Source organism: Talpa europaea (genome assembly GCF_964194135.1).
Source record: "Talpa europaea genome assembly, chromosome: 11".
NCBI lineage: Eukaryota > Metazoa > Chordata > Mammalia > Eulipotyphla > Talpidae > Talpa > Talpa europaea.
In genome coordinates this window covers 11,499,815-11,524,702 of record NC_140078.1, presented here as the reverse complement: position 1 = coordinate 11,524,702, position 24,888 = coordinate 11,499,815, and the positions used below count along the sequence as shown (strand labels likewise).

Genomic DNA, 24,888 nt, shown 5'->3' with positions numbered 1-24,888 from the left:
CAGTCAACCTTAAAACCATTCTGAACATAATCTTCCTTTGAGGATTCAGAATGTCTGGAAACACTTTAAATTTGTGACTGAGGACCACAATCCCAGGTTGTCACATACATACAAAGTTATTCAATAAAACCCAGCAGGTTTAGAGTTTACTGATCCTACTGTTCTAAGCTGAAAAGAATTGTTCTTCAAATAGTAAAAGTAGGTAAATGCCACCAGAACTGGGTATAGGAGATGTGCCTATGAAGGAATATCATTGGTTTTATTTTCATTTATTCCAGGTTCATTGCATGCAGAAAATTCACCCTGTAGAGATGTGCAAGTTCTATGAATTTTGACAAACTTAAGCCATCATGTAAGCACCATTTCAAATTTCATTATCTCCCCCAAATTGTTTTGGGCCCCTTTTTAGTGAGCCCTTACCTTCTACCCCTACTCCCTGCCATGCTGAATCAAATTTCTGTTCCTATAGTTTGGGTTTTTGTTTTTGTTGTTTGTCTTTTCCAGAATGTCACATAAATGGAATCATACAACATGCAGCTTTTGGACCCGGTTTCTTTCATTTAGTATAACCTTTAAGAGCTACCCATGTTGTTGCACAAATTTTGTCTTTTAACTTAAGTAGAATGGCAACATCCAAATAGGTAGTGGTGGCGTCACGCTGGGCTTTCTGTCCTGTTTGCAAAGAATGAGACTCCTTTCGGGGGGCCTGTTTAACAACCTGATACCTTCTTCTTTGGATATTAAAGGAAAGACAGATTTTCATTTTTTCAGGCAGGAGCAGCGTTCTCAGAGTGCAGAGCTCGTACCCATAAGCTTTTATTCAAAGTCTGACCTATGGAATTGTGTGACCCCAGCACAATTGGGGTTACTGATTAAACTCACCTAAATTGTAATATGATCAGTGGTGAACTTGCATACTACTATTTTAGTTCAAAAATAAAGCACTTGCACGGGGGAAATTACTCAAGAAATAACAAATCACTTTAACTTTGTGCGTGTGTGTATGTGTGTGTGTGTGTATGTGTGTTAGGGATCTGTGTGGACAATAGAAAACAGTCATTCATAATGGAATAACAATTGTATGTGATGGACTAATTAGCAAAAATGAAAATTAGAAGACAACTGAACAAGTTTTGAAATGTTGAGAAAATTATCTTGACTAAAAATTTCAAGACAGACACACAGACAAACACACACACATATCACAGTGTGAAAGTTAAGGAAAGGTTTTTTTTTTTCAGTCCTCAAGAGCAAAAAGTTTTCCATATGCCCACCCATGTACAAAAAGTATCGTGAAGTGAAATGAAGAATAGTGAAGGAAAATGAAAAGGAATGTGAGAAAAAGAAGACAGGATGTCCTAGGAGAGCAAGAAGTAAAAACCCTGTGGGATAGCAGAGCCCACACGAAGGTGGCCAAGTCCCCGAGAGTGAACAGCTGGGGGACCGGGGATGCGGTGAGGAAGGCATCTGCTTCCTCCGCCTACAAGAGAAAGGAAAGACACTTAGCAAACAAAACTCTGTACAAGAAAGTCAGATATCAACACTATCAACACAAATAAACATGCTAAGATCCTAGCAATTGACAGATTATGGAAAGAAAGGAAATCTGAGCTCAGTGCCCGCCGTGACTTCTGCAGGACACGATTCCAATGGCAGAGGCAGTTATACCTGTCTGGCCTAGGATTTCCCACAACACAAAGAAGAAAACAGGGGCATGTGAGAAGGCGGTTTATTTGGGGAAGTAATCCCAGGCGATGGGGTAGAAGACTGGGAAGTGGGGTACAGGGAGGGAGGGAAGTCAACAGAGCTGATTGCCACTGGAACAGCTTAAGCTCCATTCTGCCAGGGACCCTCTGAGAATTACCTGCCCTGGGAAGGAAACAGGAATACACAGCCACAAGCTTACTCTCAGCCCCATTGGTCAAGGGCTGCCCAGGGGCCTGGCATTTCCAGGTGTACATGCATCAGAACGGCTGAGCAGGAGGAGGTTTCCCATTTGCAGCAGCAGCAAAGTCCCAGAAGAGACAATGAGAAACACACAGCCCAAGATTTACAACTGCGTTGTTCATGCACGTCATGTTTTGTAAGGATGACTATATGAGAGACCCTATGGCATGCAGACATTAGCTGCCCAACTAACATTTGTGGGCTTCAGAGTATGTGATAGAATCACACTCGTGGGCCCTTTCCTGGTTGAGTGGGACCATGAGGTAAGTTCCAGTCAAAGAACTGAACTGAAAGTGATATCACACTTCCATTCTGGACATTTAAATGCTGGCACAAGTCACTGCCGAGTTCTTTCCATCTGCTACAGTGAAGAACACATTATAGGTAGCAGATTTTCCATTTCCACGGGATGCTGAGCAAAGAGGACCGAGCACGTGGACTCCAGTCCACCCTAACAGACATGAGAGTGAAAACAAAATGAAGCCACTGAGACCTGGGGATTATTTGTTATTGCAACCTAACCTAGCCCATCCTGACTAATAAAATGAGTACATGCTTTACAATGTTACAGAAGGAAAAGAGCTTACAAAATCTTATATACACACAGATACATTATAAATAAAAAATAAGCTTACATATAAGGAAAGAAGAGATGACAATATATGCAGTTCTAATAGTGTTTGTGCTCCTTTAACAGAATTCCAAGACAAGTTCCTTCTTACGTTTTCTTTGGTAAATTACACATAATGAACATGCATTATTTAAAAAAAAAAAAAACAATTAAAGAAAAATATACAAATCCCTTTTCCAGTGGGTCTGAACTCCCCTAAAGTTTACTTTAGCTTACAATTTGCACAATTAGAAAGTCTCCCAAACATTCAGTAAAGCTTTCAGGGACACTGGGCTGTTTCTACCTTCTACTGCCTAATCCCCCAATAAGTTGTACAGCTTTTGCTAATATCGATTATTTTTCCCAAAAGAGAAAAGAATCTTTGAGAATCCAGTTTCCAGAAAGCAACAATATGGAGATGTGTGCATACACATTTGCACGGTCACACCCAGGCACACACACCATAGGTCTGTATTTTAAGTCAATTCTGGGACCAGGTTTCCAATATATTTCTTATTGCTCAAACTTACTTTACAAATAGCAGAGATCCTCAGGAAGTTCCATCAATTCATAAAATGTCCCTGCTTCAATGTTTCCATTGCATAGAGGAATGAAATTGAACTTAACCAAGGCCTGTGAGGTCCAAATAATGTAGGCACGTCCAACTCTCCCCTCGGGTGTTCCACACCAGCCAGGATGCCGATTCTCAATTAGGCCCCTGAACACACCAAGCTGTTCTTCCACCTCAGAGCCCCCGTACCTGCTATTCCCCCTTTCTGAAATGATTTTCTCTGGATTCTTGGCAAGGCTGCCTCCTTCTCATCTTAGGCTCAGGATTCAGCCTACATGCTACATCCTCCAGAAGCCTTCCCCAAACACCATCATCTAAAAGGACATCCATCCCCATGACTCTCTTCTACCAGCCTGTTCCTTTCCTTTGGAGAATTTAGCACAATCCTATTTATCTGTTTGGGCATTTATTGCTTGACATCTTTGTCTACTACATGCTCGCTTCTCTTGCTTCTTTTGCCAGCATTTAGAGCAGTGTCCTTACATAGTAAGTGTTCAGTATATGCTTGCTGAGTGAATATTCCAGGTAGGCAGACCACACCACTGTGAAAGGTGTAATAGAAGCTTGGACCATGTGCAGGAGGGAGTTGGGGGCAGGTCATCAGGGGAGATTTCTTGGGGAAGATGCTAGAACCAGCTTTGAGGGATGCTCAGGAATTAAGGGTGGTGGTGTCACAGGAAATGGTACTGGGCATGCAGAGGTCAGGCAGCCTGACAAAGCTTGCAAGTGGGAGCAGGGCCCATACATGAGGAGCTTCACCCTCACTCCCTCTGCCTCCTGCAGACCAGGGCCCACTCCCATGGGAGGGAGAGAGCATCTAGGCCAGACTCCTCTGCCTTGGTGGCACAAATCTGCTTTCAAACAAACAGGGGGCCAGGTAGGCGACACAGCTGAAGCCCCGCTCCCAGGCCCCAGTCACAGGCCTGTTATCAAGCAGTTTCACACCCAGTGATATCTTGTCCTTTTACCCTGTCATCGACATTTGCCATCTCTCCGCCAGCTCTGAGAGGTAAACCACTATTATTATTTTTCAGCCGACAGCCGAGAGCTGAGCAGGTAGGTTAAGTGACTGTCAAGAGGTGGTGGGATTCGAATCCAGCACCAGGGTCACAGGGAAAACCCAGGGCCCACAGCCCTCACATTTCTGGGCACTCACCCCAGGAGACTCTGTGGGGCCTGGCTGTGTCAGTGTGGCTTTCCCCTCACCCCCACAAATCCCCCCACCCCGCCTAATCCACCTCCCTGCTGTCACTCTCCCTCCTACTTTCCCTCCCTCTCAGTTCTTCTTCTCCCTCTTCTTCTCTCACTTGCTCCTTCTCTCTTCCTCTCCCCCGTGTCTCTCTGGCTTCCTTTTCTTCCACTCTCTCCAAAGCTCTCTGACTCAGCCTGACAACTTTCCACAACCGGGCTTCAAGCAGGGGATCAGTTCACTCGCCTTTCCTTGCTGACATGTCAGCGCTGCAAGCCTTGCAAACTCCTTCCTTGGGGTGAGCAAGGGCAGGTGCGAGCCCCAGAGTGACTACACAGGAATGTCCCCAGGAGCCGACAGGAGGCCTGATCCGCACGCAAGCCCCGCTTCCCTTGCTCTCCCAGCCACTCAAAATAGAAGGGCTTCCTGCACTGCTGGCCAGCTCCAACCCAGCAAGCTCCCATCCACAGCTCTGCCTGTCCAGAATACTAACAAGGGCCCTTCCAGATGCGCAGAGACGGCCAGACAATCGCTCACTGCCCGCAGGGGCCTGCCGGACAGAGCAGGACCCCAGCGCATCAACAGGCCGCCAGCTCCTCACGGCTCGACTCACGAGCAAGACCCAGAGGACGCCCCTGCTCCCAGGGAAGAGGGGCCTGGGGCTGCTGGCTGAGGAGGCTGCAGGCCCCTGCCTCCCCTTCCAAAGGGCTTAAGTCAACTGTTAAGGGTTCTCTGCACCCAGCCACCGCCCAACACAGAGTCAGGTAACTGCCAGAATGCAGGCCCTAGGTACATTTGGAGGAGATTAAATTTAAAAGTGAAAGCTCCCAGGCCCCATAAATCCAACCGCGGAGGAGCACACAGAACATGGGGTAAACCAGCTTGCGCTAAATTGCTGATGAGCACTCGTCTGTGCCAGAACATGATCCGGCTGCACCGGGGCGTCGGCAGCCCTGGCCCCAAGTGAGCCCAGTACGGGAGCCGGGAAGGGAAGCCCAAGCAGAGAAGAGAGCCTGGGCTGTGGAGTCACGTCCCAGCTCTGTTACCTGCTCAGGCAGGTCACCTCATCTCTTTCCTAGATCAAACCACGGGGTGCAATAGAATTTGCAGGGTCCTGTGAGTGCCCACAAGACCATTCAACAAGGGGAGCCATGAGGACACCATGAAAATGATGACAAAGGAAAGCAGGGAATGGCCACGAACATTAACAGAGTGAACACAAAGCACTCAACTCTGCCAGGGACTTTTTACTCTTTCAATCTTAAGATCATACTTTGACAAGATGATAGGACGGTTTCCAGTACGTAGCTGGAGAAGCAGCAGCACAGAAAGACTGAGTAACTTGCCCAGGGGCACACGCTGGCGATAGGCAGTGCTAGGATTCAAACCCAAACAGCAGGCTCCTCCAGGACGCTGCACTCAGCACTCCCAGCTCTGAACTTGACAGCCTGGAGAATCACAGGATCATTTCTGCCATATTATTTCAAAGAGGGAGACATGTCAGCCTATAGGGCAAGGAATTCTTGCTCAGGTACCCCACCAGAGTAGTGACAGGATAGCTGAACCCCAACCACAGCTCCTTAGAGCAAAACGCACAGGACTCTAGGATTCTAGGTGTGTTCTGTGTGACTTTCACAGTCTCAAATTTCTTTTCTTACATGAAAATCAGCTTGCATTAATATGCTTGCAAGGTTAACATACAGCATAGCACCCGGGCTGTTCAAAGCAAGCTAGGAGAATGATGTAAAAAATATACAAAATAAAATAAAAACAAAATAAGCCAGGAGGCTTTCCAGGATGACTCCAAGCAGTCCTCGGCAGGCCCCCTATTCCCAACACCAACCAAGGGAGGAAGGTCCAGACAGCCAGATCCCTCCAGGATCCCGCGCAGGGAGGCAGAGCCAGCCAGCCCACCCATCCGCAATGACAGAAAGAAATCCCAAGGAGCCTGGTGGCAAAGTAAATGTGGAACTTTATCCCAGATCCATGGTTTTCAAAAGCAACTATTTAATTTGTACTGGACTCACTTTGCCTAAAGCCAGGAGAGGCAGCACAGCAGCAGATAAAAACACAGGCCCGGAGAGCAGACTTCCGGTTTCAAGCTCACCTAGATCTTGGTTATTTCAGTCCACCTTTCTGCCTCAGTTTCCGAAATTGTAAAATGGAGATAATTGCACCTACTTTGTAGGACCATTCTGAAGAGAACATGGAATCATATTAATATGGTACAAATAATACTGCACAGCATTACCCCACAGGGACCTCAGAAGCCCGTGTTAAATAGAAAGCGCTCCCTGATCAGACTGTGCCCTTTTCCAGAAGATGACTTTTTTTCTTTTTTGAAGGCTCCCTTCTCCTCGTGGGCTGAGACTCTCCACAAGCTGCACGGAGCCTCCAGCCCCAAGCTGACAGAAGATGTCCTTACAAGGATGAAGAACTAGCTCAATACTGCTGGAAGTTGACCCCATGGTTTGAAGCAAGCCAAATTATACGTTTAAGCAAAAAAATTACTTCTAGGATAAATGCTAAGCACAGCATCTGTCTACAAAGGCCATGTTTTAAGTACTTGCACTCCAGGCCCCTGGGTTTAGCGGCACATTAGACACTTAGTAATTGCATCTCCAGCTCTGAGAAACTTTTAAGTGGTTTCATTTTTTGATTCCCTCACCTACCCAGTGGCCAGAGTGCCAACTGGCAGCATTCACTCTGACATCTTTTCCTCAGTCCCCACTAGGATTTCATCCTCTAGGATCGCTCCCTGGCCTGGACTCTGGCATATACCAGATTTATACCAGCATTGGTCCCCAAAGCACAGAATAAACCTCTTCTTTGGGCCACAACTGCCCTGGGTAAAGGCAGCAGGATGGTGCTCTTATACCTCCCACCCCCCCCCACCCTACGCTCACACGTGGGTATTTCTCCTTAATAATAATTACACCAATCTATAATTTACACCATGAGCAAGAAGCATGATTAGATCTATCTTCTATAATCCTGCTTCAAAAAAGAATAATAACCCCCCTGTGTTTATGCAGAAATTCACAGTTCATAAAATAATTTCAGAACCATCATCTATTTTGAATGTCAACAGGTCAGGAATGGTGTCCTGTTAGCCACAGATGAAGGGAGTATGGATCAGAGAGGGGAAGCAGTTTTACGAAGGACACACAGCAAACTGGGAGGACAGATGGGCCCCACACATTGGTCTGCCTACCACAGGAGTGGAGGGCCTTTTCCTCCCTGCTCTGGGCTTATTTCCTGGTGGCACCAGGAGGGTCAGTCAATTGGACAACTGCTTCCCCCACCACCCAACCCCTTCAAAAACATCCACAGTTAGTCCAAATTAGTTTTCCACCCCTACCTCCTAAGCTTCCTTCTTACAAGTAGTATTTTCCCACCCGCCCTTACCCTTCCACCCAAATCTGACCCTGCATCTCTGCTTCTGGCTAAAATCTCCTTATCATTCTTGCACATCTATCCTACCAGGCCCAACTCAGATACCTGCATGCAGAACACTCTCTGACTGCCCCACCCAGCCAGCAGCAGCTATAGGAGATGCTGCCCTCTCCATATCCTCATGACATCTGATTCTTCCTCGCTGATTGTTTTATTTCCCCCAGCTGGGGTTGGGATGGGGCAGGAAGAACACAAGGGACTATGGTGATGGTCACAGGTGCTGTTGTGGTTGGAGAACTACAGAGACCATACCTGAGGGGAGAAATCATACACCAGGCCAAAACGAACAATCATGTAAGAAAATAAATAAAAATACTTAAAGTTCTGGGGCTGACTATTCCATATGGCTGCCTCCATGGGGCTGACTCTGGGTAACAGTCACTCCTAACAGCCTGACCATGTCATGGGAGCAAGAAAAAGTCAAAGGGGTGGGCAAAATCTCTCTTCTTATATACCAAATGTCCTTAAATATAGAAGACCTGCTTTTCACTGGAGGATGCGCATGCTCCAAACAATTTGCAATGTGTATAATTAATGTTGTGAAATGAAATATTTAGTCGATCTAATTTTTACATGGGGAAAAAGGAGACATAAGTGTTTTTCAATAAATGCAAAAATTATTTATTTCATGTCAACATGGAGATGTAGAGAGTCAGAGCAAGAGAGGAGCAGAGTTGACAAAGTGACAGTGCCACCATCCCTTGGGTCTTCACCAAAGGCCACTGCCTACAGCACGTCCTGTCTACACCATCCTGGTGTGTGGGCACTCCCTGGCCACTGGGCAGAGCTGGCCCAAGTGACAGCTGGTGGAGAAACAGCTCAGCTCCTCGTCCTTGGGTGGGTGGCCACGGTGTGTGATAGTCTCCCCAAAGGTGCCTATTAGTAGTGTTCTTCATTTGCCCACTGGAACCCGCAATGTGAGGTTGTCCTCACTTCCCTGTGTCACGACCCTCCACCCCCAGTGGATGCATGCTAGGATTACCTCTAGAATGACTGACTTCACCCAAATCCTTGTCTCAAGGTTTACTTGTGGGAACCAAAACTTAAATCACAGAAAGGAAAATAATATAGAAAGAAGGAACTAAGGCAAGAAGAGAAATAGAATTAATGGGAAGGTAAACCAGAGGGAGAGAGGAGATGAAATTAGGACTGAGTCGGGTGAGAAAAGACCAGGGATAAAATCTCAGCTTCCTGGCCCCTACTCACTACCACCCTACCCTACCTGTGCCAATTTGGCAACCCCAAAAATTCGTGCCTCGCCCCCAAAGGCTCACAAATCCCATCCTTCCTGGTGTTCAGCAACACTGGCCTCTTGTCACTTGTTCACCAGTCAACACAGAGAACAGTCTGTCCCCATGGCCCCCAACACCCAGGCCCACACTCACCAGGCTCCATCCTCCCCCCAAAAATCACTGATGGATTGGGACAGGCAAGTAGCCCTTCGAGGTCAATACTCCAGGAGGGTGGGGCCACAGGAACCTACACTCTTGATAGAGACACTCTTTGGTTGGGGCAAATATCTTCCCCAAATACATGAGCTGTTACCAGGGACAGCAAGGCAAATTTTAGAAATCTTGCTGAGCCTTTTGAGATGAAAGCAAAGGCTAATACTTTCAGACATGGGAAGCTGCCACACCTACCAAAAGCCTGGCTTGGACACTCCATTCTCCGCCTTCACGTTTTATATCAACCCTGCCTTCTCCATGGGGCAGCATCATCCCAGAGGGGTGAGGTTGTTCCTGGGGGCAAAATCACCTTAGTTATCACAAGGATTTGTGGCCCCTCCAAAGTTTGAGCCTGCTTGACAAATCTTATTCCGCTGAATTTCCTGGAGAAGGGGGATTAGTAAAAAAAAATCTAAGAAGGCTCCTTGGGAGGGTGATAAAGAAAATAAAAAGCTTGAGAAACATTGATATCATGATGAAAAGCCTACTCTGTATTCATTTTCAACTCCTCTTAGGAAATAATGTCCACTGCAATAAGATTTTTGGCTCCTATCTTCCATCTCATATCCTGTGGAAAACTAACATGACAGAGAAGCGCATGGCGAGCAGATGCTTTAAACAAGGGTGCGCTCGCCCTAGAGGGTGTGCTCACCCCAGAAGATGTGCTCCACATGTAACTGCACTTTGTAACTTTTCTAGCACTTTTCATAAGTTCCAGAGGTTATCTTGATCTCCACTGCTTTAGAAGTAACAGAAATAAAGAAAGATGATCGTCCTTTTAAAGGCAATTCTTAGACCTAAAGAAGAAAGCTCTATGGACCATCTCCTCGAATGCAGCTCCCAGCACTAGATGCAGCAGGTCCTTCAGCAGGATTATGGTAAATTTCCTTAAGTCCAGCATGTCTAAAAGAAACTCATCTCTGAGGAATATAGGGGAACCAAATAAAAGATTAAGAAAAAATAATAAATAAAAAAATAAAATTAACAGACAACTATAAATCAGACATTCTGCACAGGGGGAAGAGCACAAGGGACTATGGCGATGGTGCACGGGTAAGCTGGTGCTGGGAATTTTACTGGGACTACACTTGAGAGGAAAAAGCAAACACTGTACAAAAAAGAACAATGATGTAAAATATAGATAAATTTAAAAGAGTAGAAAAAAACTCATCTCTGACCCCAGATATATTCTGCTTCACAGACCCCCAGGGCCACCAGCTACATGCCCTCTGCCTGTGGTCCCCAGCACAATCCTGGGGGACCTGTGATCCAGTCCTTCAAATGAGCAGCCCGGATCCCAGCCTTTGAAACCTCTACCCCAGGTTTAAAGCTGAACTCTGCCACTTGGCAATGATGACCTCAGGCAAGCTACCTCCTCTCCCAGCCAAACAGAAATTGCAGCTTCCTGCCTTGCAGGGGGTGACGGGGCTGGAACAAGGTATAAATACTGAGCATAGTGCCAGGCACGGAGTGGGCACTCGGCAATGGCACTGGTAGTTATTTCTGATGTCATGACATCAGAGAAATCTTTCCTCTCTGAACTTCTAGAATCATTGCACAATGTCCCTGAGAAGCATAACTTGGCAGACAGACAAGCCAGTTCTCACCCCAGCTTCATAACTCAGCAAGGCAGATCCCTCATCTGTAAAACGTGGGCCACATAACAACACGCACCTTGCAAGGTTGTGAGTATTAAATAGATAATCCATAAAATGCACCCAGCGGATGCCCAATAAAGAGTGTGCTGGTTATTGTGGACATAATTACACCCTATTTCAAATCATCCTCTAATTGTTTCTCACACAGAATACTGTTTGCAACTACCTGGCCATTCAGGAATGAAAAATATCAAAGGGCCCCAGTTTCCAAGGTCCTCTTACCAAGAAGAAAATCAGGCATTGCAAGAGAAATGAAGCTCTCACCTAGTCCTCTGAGGTTTGACAACACAGCCAGATGACCCAAGCAAAGTAAAGTAAGGTCAAGTCCATGGGTGAGAGGGCTTTAGGCCAATGGCTAGAAAAGCAGAAACAGGTTAAAGTCTGATCCTCTAGGCCCATCCCAAGCCAAATGAATCAGGGACCTTGGAAGGGGGCCTCCAATTCTTGGGCTTTCAAAAACAGCCCAGACCTTTCCAAGGCACATCAGGTTTGAGACACTGCTCTACACCAATGGAATCACATGCTCCCAGCTCCCTCTCTCCCAGACATGCCTCTCTAGGAGGGATAAAGTTTAACTCATTCTAGTATTCTTTCTCCTCCCTGTGCTCTCTTAATGGAATCCTGTTACCCAAATTCTCAAAGTCTTCTTTCAGATGTAAGTATCTTTCTCCTCTGCAATGTGTCTCTTATTTTAAATTGGAAATCAATGAAAATATGAAGTTCACTTACCTTTATTCACGTTACAGCAAACTTTTCTAAAATATACATATTTTCCCTTGTTTTGTATATTTTCTATTGAGGTAACATTGGTTTACAACAATTGTACATGATTTAGGGGTACAGGCTCATACCTCTTCCACCACACCACTTCACCACCCAAGCAGGTCCTCTACCACAATCCACTGAGCTCTCTCCCACCTTTGCTCTCCCTCCCGACTTCCCCCTGGCCACGGTCAGATTTCTAGGGATTGTTTGGTTTGGTGTTATGTTTCTTTGTTTTGTTTCTCTGTATTCCACATATGAGTGAAATCATACTTTCTCCTTCTGACTTATTTGTCTTAGCACCATCCCTTCCAGTTCTACCCATGTTATTGCAAATGGCAGAATTTCATCTTTTTTACAGCTGAGTAGTATTCCATTGTGTATATATACCACACCTATTTTATTAAGCAAGCTACATTTCTATTAGTTTCCACACTGTTATAGTTTGGGTTTAGCACACCTTTTCACCAATATCTTATACGTTTATCCGGTTTTATTACAATTAACTCCCAATTTTCCCCTGAATTTTTTTTATTACATTACTTTTACAAGTCATGTTGGTTTACAACCCTGTATATGACTTAGGAGAACAGATTATCACCTCTTCGGCTGTGTGTTATCACATGCACCCCATCAAAGCACACAGTCCTCCGCCACCATCCATGGGTCCCGCTCCCTCTGCTCTCACCCCTCCCCTTCTAGTAGTCAAATTTTTAATGCTTGCATCAACTCATGCAGAGGAGCAAAGTGAAAATAGATAATAAGATGGCATATAACCGTGGCTCAGTGAAATCAGTTTTCTTCTACTTCGACCCTAAGAAGGAACAGCCTTGTTCTCAGGTGGTTGACAGAGGCCAGATCAAACTAGTTCATTCTCACGATGCCAGAGGCTCGTTTCCAACATCCAAGATGTCCTTCACTCACAATGATGCCACAGGCCAAGGAGGGGACAGGTCACTGGAGAGGCCACTGTGCCAGGCAGGAGGGCCTGGAGAAGCCACAACTGTCCCGGACAAGAGTCAGGCATCTGCAAACAGCAGCAACCTGTTGAGGCAGCCTGAGCCTGGCAACCACCTGCTCTCCAGGGGCATCGTTACACAAAGATGATGCAGATCGGCTCTGCCGGGCCAGCATCCCTGCAATCCCCATGCATCTGCATCCGAAGGATCAGGAAAACATCAAAAAGAAGACAAGGGGTCACCATTCCACCTAGCTTTGTTCCAGTTTAGAGATATGTGTGGGAAAAGGGAAAACTAAAATTAACTAATCAACATCTTCTAATTTTTATTTTCACTTTTCTATTTCTGCACCTACTAAAAGGGGAAAAGGAAGGCAGACGGCTTTAAAAGATTTTCAAGTGAAACAAAGATGCCAACAGAGGACTCAAAATCCAGCGAAGGGGAAAAAAGTCTCAGATTGATATGCAGCGAGGGGTGTGCGGGAGACAGCGAGTCTGCAGAGGGTGGACATTTCATCTTCCCGGCTATTCATCACCTTTAGAAAAGTTTGCTGAAAGAAAAGGCAGCAAAGAGAAGACAAAAACATGCATTTACCAATTCACTAACACGGCAATACAACGTGAAGAATTTCATCTCCTGTGATTAAAGGAAAAAAAAAAATACAAGATACAACCTTCCATTAGGATTTTTTTTTGAAGTTGAAATAAATGATGTAACAGAAAAAAGTACAAAACGATAGTCATTTAACACCAAGTTCAGGCTTCCTCATTAATGTCTCAACAGGCAGACCGAGTCAGCCGCATTAACAGGCACTTTGTTCTCAGCCGAAAAGATCGATACCGCAATTACACAATGCCAGCAGAAATTAAAACAGGTTTGCTCATGAGAGTTATCTAAACACAGAGAGTAAGGGAAGGATCTGCGAGAACTTGGTCCTTACATGATGGTTACAGAAAAAAAAAAAGATTTAAAACTCTTAACAAGGGGGTGGGGTGTAAACGGTCTTTTGATCCGACATTTTTTTTTTTGTTTTTTTGGTTTTTTTTTTTAGATAATAAATTTTATTGTTATATTCCCCATACAATTGCAGCCCCCCCCTTATTGTTATATTCCCCATACAATTGCAGCCCCCCCTTTCTGATCCGACATTTTTTACATTTGTTTATATAAATCCCGTTAAAATGTTAGAGGCCACTCGTGAATCAATGTCCAGCAATCGTTCCATAGGGGATTATTCCCAAAGCACACGGAGAAAGGAGAGAAGAGATCGCATGCCCCAATGATGGCTGCAACAATCTCTCCACTCAATGTGACCTTGACCCTCCCCCGTCAAAGGTAGAGGCCAATAGTCTTAACAACCACTGTTACTTCAGTTTTTAAAAGGTCCTAAAATAGATAGGTAGGTGGAGGATGGATGGATGGATAGATGGATGGATGGATGGATGGATGGATGACAGGTAGGTAGAAAGACTGATGATTGATAGATAGATAGATAGATAGATAGATAGATAGATAGATACAGATAGAGATGGATAGATGGATAGACAGATAGACAGATACAGGATTATTTAATATTTATTTATTAATGCATACAAGAACTGGGTACAGGTCAGAGGTGCAGGGAATGAGAAGATTCACCAGAGACAGAGTAGGGAACAGAACAGGCAGATCTACTGAAATACACTGCTGAGGGGAGCAGGGGGAGACAGGTGAGGTCTGCTGCGCCATGTGGGTAGCTCCCTGGCTGGCCAGGGATCGAACTCGAGCTACAGAAGCTGCAAATAGTTTCACAGTGCTGTGCTTAACCCCTTGCACCACAAGGGAGGCCCAGATAGATAAATATAGGATTTTAATAAATAAGAGGCAGAGTCCCTATTTCCAGCCCTTGACTCAGGATGACCCCAACCAACGGAATATCGCAGAAGTATGTGGTGCTGGGTCCAGGTGCAGCCTTCGCCACTTAGGTACCTTGAGTTTCTGCCTCTGGGAACACTAGTTTTCTAGTCCCCACACTGTGAGACACTCAAGCCATGGAGAAGCCCTGCTATGGGCACTATGGGTGATCCAAAGCAGGTCCCCAGCACCAGCTGCCATTCTGGACATCCAGCCCAGCCCAACCTTCATCGTCTGTCCATAACCTCACAACGGGCTGGAGAAGGAACCACCCCGTTGACACCAGTCAACCCACAGCATTGTGAGAAATAATACATCATTGCTAAGTTGCTAGATGCTATGGGAGTTTGTTACCCAGCAATAGACAGATGACACTGACAGAGAGTTGGGGTGGGGGCTTGAGGACAGATTAAAAATCTGCCCTCCTAAGGGTCTTCTATCAAAGTGGTCCTTATTCACTTAAGAAGACCACTTCAGAACAAGAAAGCACTCCTAATTCCACAGCTTTGCAGAGAGAGAGAGAGAAGGGGAAAATGTGTACTTGAAGCCAACAATGTGAAAAACAAAATAAGCATCCTACCAGACATACCATTTTAAGGGTGCTCAAATCACCGCTCTGAGCCATGCAGTGGGACAATCAAAACAGAATTTTTAAGGTCTGAAATCTAAAAAGCCTTTTAAAAAATGCAAATAACCTTATCCTCTTTAAGTCTCTATTTTAAAGTAATAAGAAATACATTAGCCAAATGCATCGCCTCTGGCACCAATCTCGGATAAAGTCACTTAAATTTCAAGACCAGAGCCCACCATCCCACAGTAATTGGATGGCCATACCTGCAGAGGGGCTGACTAAGGAGGGTCAAGCACCTACTGAGTTTTCCTATTTTCCTTTTCCCTTTCCCTCCTCTGCTGTTTTCCTTACCCTCCAGTACACAATAAAGCAATGGGTAGGAAGCCAGCATCATTATGCAGGAACTGTGGACATGTAAATGATAATATCGGGGGGTATGGTAAAGGGAGCGGGGTTTATTATGAAGAGAACTGTGGCAAACACTGAAGACTGTGGCCAGATAAACCTCCCACTCAACAAAATGGAATTGGAGCCTAGTCGTCTTGCTGTTTGCTGGGCTGCAATGTGCCCATGCCCTTCAGAACTGGCCAGACATAAAGACATGAAGGTTCAGGAACCTCGGGTGCCCACCAGCCTGGGTGATCTGTTGTGGATCTTACCTCTGAGCTCTTTGCAGTGGGTCCTGACTTCACTCCTTGCCTTTGGTCCCTCAAGATCTGACTTTCACACTCAGGAAACTTTGTGTTTATTTTCAGTCAATATTTATTTGCCACCTTCTGCGCCAGGAGCTGAGGATGTGGCAATGACCAGGTTAGACCTGATCCCTCCCTTCTCCTGAGCACATGTTCAAGTGGAAAAGACAACCCACGAGCAGAAACAAACCAAGATAGTCCAGAAAATGATGAGTCAATACAGAATAATTTAGAGGTGTAACAAGAGGCAGTGAGAGGGGTCCATTTATGTTAGGTTGAAGAAGACTCACTAAGCATTGGCATTTAGGCTGAAGTGGGGAAGGGTTTTGGATCTGCCAGACTGAAGGCTTAGCCGTGCAAAGGTTCTGAGGCTGAAAAGAAACATGGGGGCCTCCTTGGTGGCACAGGCGGTTGAGCACCACACTGTGAGACTGTCCGCAGCCTCTGCAGTGCGGGTTCCATCCCGGCCAGCCGGCAAGAATCCCACATGGTGCGGCAGACCTCTCCTGTCTCGCCCGCTGCTCCCCTCAGCAGTGTATTTTGTCAGTCTGCCTGTTCTGTTTCCCACTCTGTCTCTGGTGAATCCTCTCACCCTCCCATGCATCTGGCCTGTACCCTGGTCCTCGTACAAATAAATAAATCTTTTAAAAAAAATAGGAACTTGGTAAGTTCTGGGGAGTCAAAAGGTGACCTGTGTAGCTGGATAAAGGGAGGTAAGTTGAGAATATAAATAAGAGCTTAATACAGAATAGTAAAAAGTTTGACATTTAGCTCAGGAGCAATGGGAAGGTATTGGAGAGTTTGAAATAGGAAAATGACTAAATCTGACTGATGATTTCAAGAATTACCCCAGAGTTAAGATAGAGGTTACCTTTGAGGGGAATAGTGACTGGGAAGGGACAGAGGGAGCATCCAGAGCACTGCTCAAATGCCACTCCCTCTTCAGCTGTTTATGAGGTTCTCCTCAGTCTGAAAATCCATCACAGTGCACATTTACGATAGATGTGCTTTTCTACAGATACAGAATATCCCAATAAAATCACTCCAGGTTCTCCCAGGAAGGAGATTTTAGAGTCGCATGAAAAGATTTGGGGAGGTTAGTGAGGATAGTTTGGGTGAGGTGGCATTCAGAAGTGGGCCTGACTTCAGAAGTGGGCCTCTCTACGGATCTCATACCTGCTAGCATCCAGGAAGCCTTGCCACCCCTACATTGGCCCCAGGGACCCTACCACTTCAGCAGCCACAGCACCACCCAGATCAAATTCAACATGGACAGAAGGGGAGACATTCAGATAACCTCAGACACAAGCTTATTTATCCAACAAGGAATCCATGAAATAGTTATGAAGCACCTACTATGTCTCAGTTGTTACAAATGACTAGAAAGGAAGAACCAGGAGGCTGGCAGGGCAGGGCAGCATGAGTCACAGTGTGGAGGGGTGAGTCAAGGCTAAGGTTGAGAAATGTCCCAAGGGGCAGCTGGGAAGCAGATGTAGCAGGCGCCTGAGACCCTCCACAGAGGCTGAGTACAGAAAGGCGAGTCTCTACTTCCACTAAGCCTGAGCAGAGCAAAGCCCAGCAGCCGTCCTGTGCTTTGCTAGAAATCTACCACTCCTTTCAGTCCTTTGCTAGACCTCCAGTTCATGGGTTCTATGCTAAAGAACAAAACTGTTTAAACAAGAAAAAGAAACAATCTGGTGAGAAATAAGACCTCAAAAGCAAAGAGCTAGCAAGCCCAAGTACTAATTTGGAAAAGGAAAGGAACACGTTGATCTTGAGGGGAAAAAAAACTGTATAATGGATTACTCTGAGAATTAATCACCTTTGGAGAAACAGGTCATGCTAATTATCCCTGGAGTGGGCAAAGAGCTCTTGAAAGGAGCTCCTAGTTATCAGACTTTCACGCTTAGCAGAGTCAGCCACAGCATCTATTTAAAAAATAAAAACTCATTTGCATGTCATGGTTCAGTGCCGAGGGGGACATCGTCCTATCACCAGGCAGGACATTTAACATTTCCCTGCAAAAAAAATCTTCTCTTCTAACCTCCCTCCCAATCCAGTGGAAAGTCTCCAGTTCTCTTGGACGGTAGCATATCTTCATATGTAGACGAAGATACAGCAAAGGGAGCCAAACGACACGTGTTGATTTAGCAGAAACCAGACCCACACTCTGCGAAGGACATCAGGGCACTGCAGGATCATGTGACCAGATGACCTCTAACAACTCTTTCAGATCTGAGGGTGGATGCCTTTCATTTGATTGGTTGGAAGGCAAAAATAGTGGGAACACTGGGATGCCACACTTCAGCAACCATGTACCCCTTCTGCAAGACCAATTCAATCTATCCAACACCCAAGGTTGCCAAGAACTACTGATGGGAGACTATTGCAGAAAGAGGGCTCTTCTACGCTTGCAAACAGTGGATCAGAAAATTTCCATATGGGGTAATGAGAACACACTTGCCTTAAAAATCAGAAATTGTTCATTTCTTTACACTCCATCCTACTCCATGTTATGTAATAGAAAGGCAGCAGAGGGTCAGGAAACTAGATGAAGAAATAATGAAATTTGAAACTGTGCAGGGGAAAAAAGGTAAGGGTGGAAAGGAAGTCAGGAAAAAAGGGGATTTCTTTCAAAGTAGATCTCAGTGCATCTAGAAAGGAAAAGAATGAAAATAAAATCAGGAGGAAATAGAAGTTCCAGTAGTTCAGATGAGTTTGTTCCATTTCAAAAAGACTTTCATAAGTGAAACTCAAAAGTTGATTAGGCAGATTGATGGACAACTTTTATTAACCCCATATGGCCCCAAAAAAGCAAAATAAAGAGAGTTGCTGCTTTTTTACCCCTGTTGCTTGGGATTTGAGACGCAACTTATCCATGATACAAATGTGTCACCTGCTTTAATTAAACTTTCTCTCATCAAGGGAAGGAGAAATAATACCAATCTAACATCTCATCCATGATGAACTTTGCCGTCTCTCCTCTGTTTCTAAATGAATTTGGCTTATTAAAAAAGTAATGAGCTATTAATTAACTCTACACTCATACAAAGCTGTTTAATTCTCAATCTAATTAGCAGCAATCTGTTGAAGGATTCTAACGATTATTTTAAATTTGCTAACAGAAACATCTTTTCACTTTTCATAAGTTATTTATAGAAGAGCTCACATTGGATCCTGCTTGGTTTTTAATTTGATAACATTTTTATTAAATGCTCTACTCTGCTCTCATCTCTGTGTCACCACCAGACATCCCGTCCAGAAAAAGTATCCTGGGTCACTGCTTGACTGAGACAGTACATCCTTCTGTCTTTGAAACGACCTCCAACAGATGCCATGGGGTAGGGGAGCATTGTCCTTCTGAGGTCATTCTCAAAGCAGCAAAACTCAGGTATGAACCAAGAGTAGACTTGAAGCTTTGGTGGAAAGACTAAAGGCCTAGAGTTACTGGTAGGGCTGGATGGGGTGGTGGGAAACACACCATGACATTATAGGATCCTCTTTTTCATAACTGATGTAACATAGAACATCTCTAAACCTCCTGTTTAAGAAACAACACACATTGGATGACATTTCATCTCTACGTAGAATTACTACTATAATCACTACACTAAAATGTAAAATGATCCAACAGTATTTTACAGGTACGCTCTCTGCATTTCTGCATACACGACAAGTTTATATGTATATATTAATGTAAAGGGATGTGTACTCCAAACTAAGGATCAAATAAATACACATATACATATACACTAACTCCACATAAAATCAATTTTGTTTACAGACACGTTTACTCTTCCCTATAAAATATAAGGATTAGATTATGGCCAGTATGCCACTCACTCTGCTTCTCCAAGATCTAAGGTAAGGTAAGCCAGTAAACTGAGGTAAGCAAAGAGTGGAAAAGTGTCTGGAGAAATGGCTGAGGGAGGAAACTGCAGGTGTATTCATATGCCCCTAACATCTGGGGGGAGAATGGGACACATTGCCCATACCACCCCCAACTCTCCTTGTTGGCACATGAAGAAGCAACATGCAGGGCCTCCCTGGTGGTGTAAGGGGTTAAGCATCAGCATTATGAAGCAATCCGCAGCCTCTGCAGTTAAATCCCTGGCCAGGGCGCTACCTACATGGTGCAGCAGACCTCTCCTGGCTTGCCCACTGCTCCCCTCAGCAGTGTATTTCAGTCAGTCTGCCTGTTCTGCACCCCACTCTGTCTCCAGTGAATTCTCTCATCTCCCACATCTCTGGCCTGTACCCCAGCTCCTGTATGCATAAATAAATCTTAAAAAAAAAGAAGAAGAATATGCATAATATAAGAAAAAAAATTCTAGAGCCAAATTGCCTGGGCAAGAATCTCAGCTCTGTACTTCCTAGCTATGTGCCACTGGGCAGGTTACTGAACCTCTCTGTGCCTCAGTTTAAACCTCTAAAAAAGGAAACAATAATAGTACCGACTTCACAGGGTTGTTTGAGGATTAAATGAATTAATATTTCTAAAGCGCTGAAAACAAAGTCACACGTGCTCAGCTGTTTCTAAGTAAAATCAAGTCCATCTAGGCACTTCTCCTATAAAACATGTAGTGCAGAGAACACTGTAAGGTCATTATCCCACTGATAAGAGCAATTTTAAAAAAGTCAGAAGCTCAAATTACAGAGAATATTTGGTCACAGAGTACAATTTCGTATAGGCATTTTTTCTGCTTCTTTAAAGAAAACATAGGTAGGATGTTAAATAAAAAGGCTTACATGTTGAGCTCTTACTAGTGTTATTATTTATTAAATGTCATGATTCATTAAAATGCTAATAATTTACAGGGTTTTTAAAAAATTAAACACAGGGCCTTGAAAATATTAAATTTAAATAAGTAAGTTGAATATTAATGGAGCAGGAACCCTGGGGGAGAGTGTTTCAAAAACTATTTATTTATTTATTTTACCAAAAAAAAGAGTGGTAGGTATAAATAGCATTAATAATAACAGCAATAATAGCCAGCATTTATTAAGCACTACCCACATGCCAGACGCTGCACTCCCTGGGTTCCTGCACCATCTCATCACCTGTGAGCTTGTGAGCAAAGGCTGCAGGCCCGCCTGTTCCTGAGCAGGACAGGTAGACACTTCTTGCACGCAGATACCCTACTCCAATATCCCTACCCTAGACGGCCAAGCAGGATTTGGGAAGGTGCCTAAGAGACAAGGAGAACCAAGCAGATGGACGAAATCTGGCTTAGCCCTTCCAGTAGGGGCCAAGGTCTCCCTAGGGGGCGGTGTGCACAGCTCACCGAGGTCAGAGAATGCCCAGGCGTTGGAATCCAAAGTCCAACATGGAACACTATCTGGAGTCCTCCACCCTGTCCTTGTCCCACAATCAGGGATTCTGATTTCCCTGTTACCCAATCAATGAAATCAGAGACCATGGTTCTCAGCCAGGAGTGATTTTTTTTTTTTTTCTCCCTGGGAACTCCTGGCAATGTCTGGAGACATTTTTGGTTGTCATAACTGGGGAAGTGAAGCATTGCTACGGCATCTAGAAACACCCTAGGAGGTGTTTCTTTCTCAGAGGGAATCTGAGAAACACCGTACAATGCACGGAATAGCTGCCCGCTGCAGAGGACTACCTGGGCCAAAATTTGAATTCAGTTTCCAACTAAGTCAAGGAACGCTGACCTTGAATTGCTTAAACAGCATAGCCTTTGGGTCCTGGCCATAGATCTAGCACAAGTATTCAAATAGCCTTGGGCAAGTAACAATCACAGTGCCTAATTTTTTCTCATCTACAAAATAGGAGGCCAATAAAGTCATTTGAAAATACCCTAGGCCAGCACTGCAAACTCAGCAAACTACAAGCTATTACCATCATGGATTTGCCCTCAAAGAAATCATGCAATTCATTTTCTAGCAGTACCAACTCTAAGTACTGGTTGGAAACTTTACCTTTGAGTAATGAATTCCAAAGAGTAAATGTAATTGATCCTTGCTGGGGACTGAACTCATGAGTTGGCCAAACCGAAGTACCAAAGAATTGCTTTTCCATTCGGCAGCTGACTCAACACCATCAAAGTATTTCAAGCACCAGATAAACCCTCCAGAATCGTGAGTCTCAACTTCCATTCAGAACTGGTAACCACCAGGTTTCCCCACTGGGCTGACTGGTCTCAATGGGGATTATACAACAGAGCACACAGATGGTAGGGGGGTAAATAAGATAAAGCTGACAAGAACTCAAGGCCTTGCTTTAGACAATGTTCATTAACTCCTAAATTAAAATCATGAAATTAATGATATAAAGGGACTGCACCAAAGCCCAACAGTTGGTTATAAAACTTACCTCTGTGATAATAAGTAAAAGCAGCGTTCACCCACCTGCCTTCCTTACTCAGGTAATGCCTACTCAGGCTTGAAGACAGCTCACCCATGATCTCCTCCAGGAAGCCCTCCTTGTTGGGTTCTCACCCAAGCCCCTCTGTGTCTGGCAATTCACTGGGCATATCACCATCACAACCACTTTCCCCCTTTGCTGAAATTATCCTTTTCTTTTTCTGCCTAGTTTGTGGACTCCTAATGGCAAAGGACACATTTCTGTTCATGTCTATGTTTACAACATGTGGCATGGAGCCATGTGCCACTCCTGAATAGTCAACCATCATGGATTCCATGTGAGTTGAAACATGACTCTATTGCATGTTCTTGTTACAAAAAATGTGGCCCCAAACTCAGTGGCTTAAAGCAAAATTCATTAGATGAGCTTACACATAGGCAGGTTGCCTCAGGGCAGGTAGAGTCCATGTCTACTGACTGTGATTCTCATCCTCCTTGGACAAGTGGATGTGCCATTCAGTCCTTCTCACAGCAATAACCAAAATCATCAAAGAGCCAAAGAGAAACACCTGGACTTGGGCACAGGCACTTCCACCTATTGGGTTGACCTGAGGCAAGCCATATGGATAACACCAACCTCCCCGCTAGGGAAGTAGGCGCCATCTCTACTGGGAGGAAGTTCAAAGGCATGTGGAGGAGGGAAGGATAAAGAACTGGGAACAACAATCCTGTGGCGCATGAGAACTCTCCTGTGCATTGCAGAAGCTGTTTCCACATTCTTCCAGAGTCTGTGTGTGTCATCCCAGAATCCTACCACCAGGAGTTAGCGCCTACTTTATCCTGTAACAGTCTAGTGCTGTGTTCTGCAAGTACAGCTCATTCATGGGTATGAGGCCATACAACCAGAGTAATGATGCTCATAAACCAAAGGCTGTCCAAAGCCAAAGATCAGCACTGTTGCTCCCCAACAATACCAAGTCAAGATAAAAAATACGATCTCTGAAGCCTGCCCCAACCATATCTTCCTGCCCCAAACTAAATTTCTTAAGTATTTTGAAAGCAGTGTGACAAAATCCAGAGAAACAGCCAAGGGCCACTCTCATGGGCTGAATCAGCTTCCCAAGCTCAATCTCCATCCACACACCAAAAAGATAGTGTGGCAGACCCTCCCAGACACTCTGTGAGCCCACACAAAGTCACTCTGACCCAGAATCAACTTCAGGAAAATGGGTTCATTTTAATGGCCAGTGCCAGTCCTTTACTCTGATGATAAATGCTTCTAAAACATTCCTGTGAAAGCTTCACATTGGATGAGGCCAGGTTTGGCTCTAAAACACAGACAATAGAGATAAAAAGCACCCTGCTCTCACTGGAGGTCAGTGTTGCTTTTTCCCAGGGAAATTTTAAAAGACCTGTGTGTTGATAAAAGTTAGTGTCCAAATCTTCTTGTTCCCTTTGTAACATAGAACAGCCATTCAGAAAGTCAGCTCAGCCACAAATAATTTGGGTTTTGCTCTAGCACAGAAATTTTTGACTTTATAAGTACAATGCACTGATTTATCATGATATCAGAAATATCAAATATGTGGTTGGTCAGGGGCCAGCAAAGTTTTCCTGTATGGGTCAGATAATAAATACTTTCAGTTCTTCTATTTTAGTGCAAAGGCAGCTACGGGATATACACACACACCTATAAAAGCATGGCTGTGTAACCATCAGATTGTGTTCACAAAAATAGGGTGAAATGACGTTGACCTACAGGTGATACTTGGTTGACCCCTTATCTAAAAGGATAATATATTTGACTAAAATTTTAGAAATTAGTCAGTATCAACAAGAAGGCAAAAAAAATGTTTAAAATGTATTCATTTGGGGGCAGAGTCTGATTTAAGCAATGCCTCCTGAACACCTACGAACTAATCTAATCCTCCTTAGAGATCAGTGAAATGGAAGATTATATTCTCCTTTTACAGGAGAAAATACTGAGGCTCCATGAACTAATTGACTCACCCCAAGTCACAAAGTTAGGTTGTGGCAAAGCCAGTATTCCAAACAAAGCACCTGTTATTTCTGGTGTGGTGATTTCCAGCATCATAATGGGTGCTGCCATTAAGTTACTGAGCCTAAAATGGTTCTACAGAATGATCATAAAATGTCCCTTTTGTCCTATGAAAATCATTAATAATGATCTCAAATTTATGAGTAAGATATTTGTTAAAGTTTTTTAAAATACTGCAAAATTAGAAACAATCTAAGTATCTGATATTAAAGGAAAGAATGAACAAATTATGAGGCAATTATTGAAGATACTGTTCATCAGAATGTGCAATGATATTAGAAAATGTTCAAAATAATGTTACCTTAAAAAAACCACAAAGCAACATAATGACGAAAGCATGACCCCATTTAGCAAGTGTATTATACATCTAACAAGCTCTAGAAAGAAACTCTGTGTCTGATCATTTGGCTGTCCCTGTCTGCGGACAGCAGGTAAATTTGTTTCATTCTCCAAACATTCTAGTTTTGCCAAACTTAACTCAATATACATATCTGACTTTTAAAATCAGATAAACATGGTTGTTGTTGTTGATTTTTTTAAGTAATATATCCTTAATGATTTTCTAATCTCCTCGACTGTTACATTGTCTTTTCTTATGGGTAAGAAGTTCTAAATGAAAATTTAAGCAGCAACCGTTTCATCCTCTGGTCTCAAGGGAGGATCCTTTCACAATCTGCAAGTATGGACTGAAGCATGAGCTGGGATTCATATCACTCGTCTTTAAAGGCTACGCTACCAGTGGTCCCTGCAGCATT

The 24,888-nt window shown here is 44.3% G+C and overlaps 1 protein-coding gene across 11 annotated transcripts in view; it reads right to left on the bottom strand.

Annotated features, from left to right (window-relative positions):
• Nucleotides 1-24,888, bottom strand: part of PTPRT (protein tyrosine phosphatase receptor type T) — a gene marked incomplete at both ends in the record, with an annotated part of 916,214 nt that overhangs the window by 827,724 nt on the left and 63,602 nt on the right. The window lies entirely within an intron of this gene.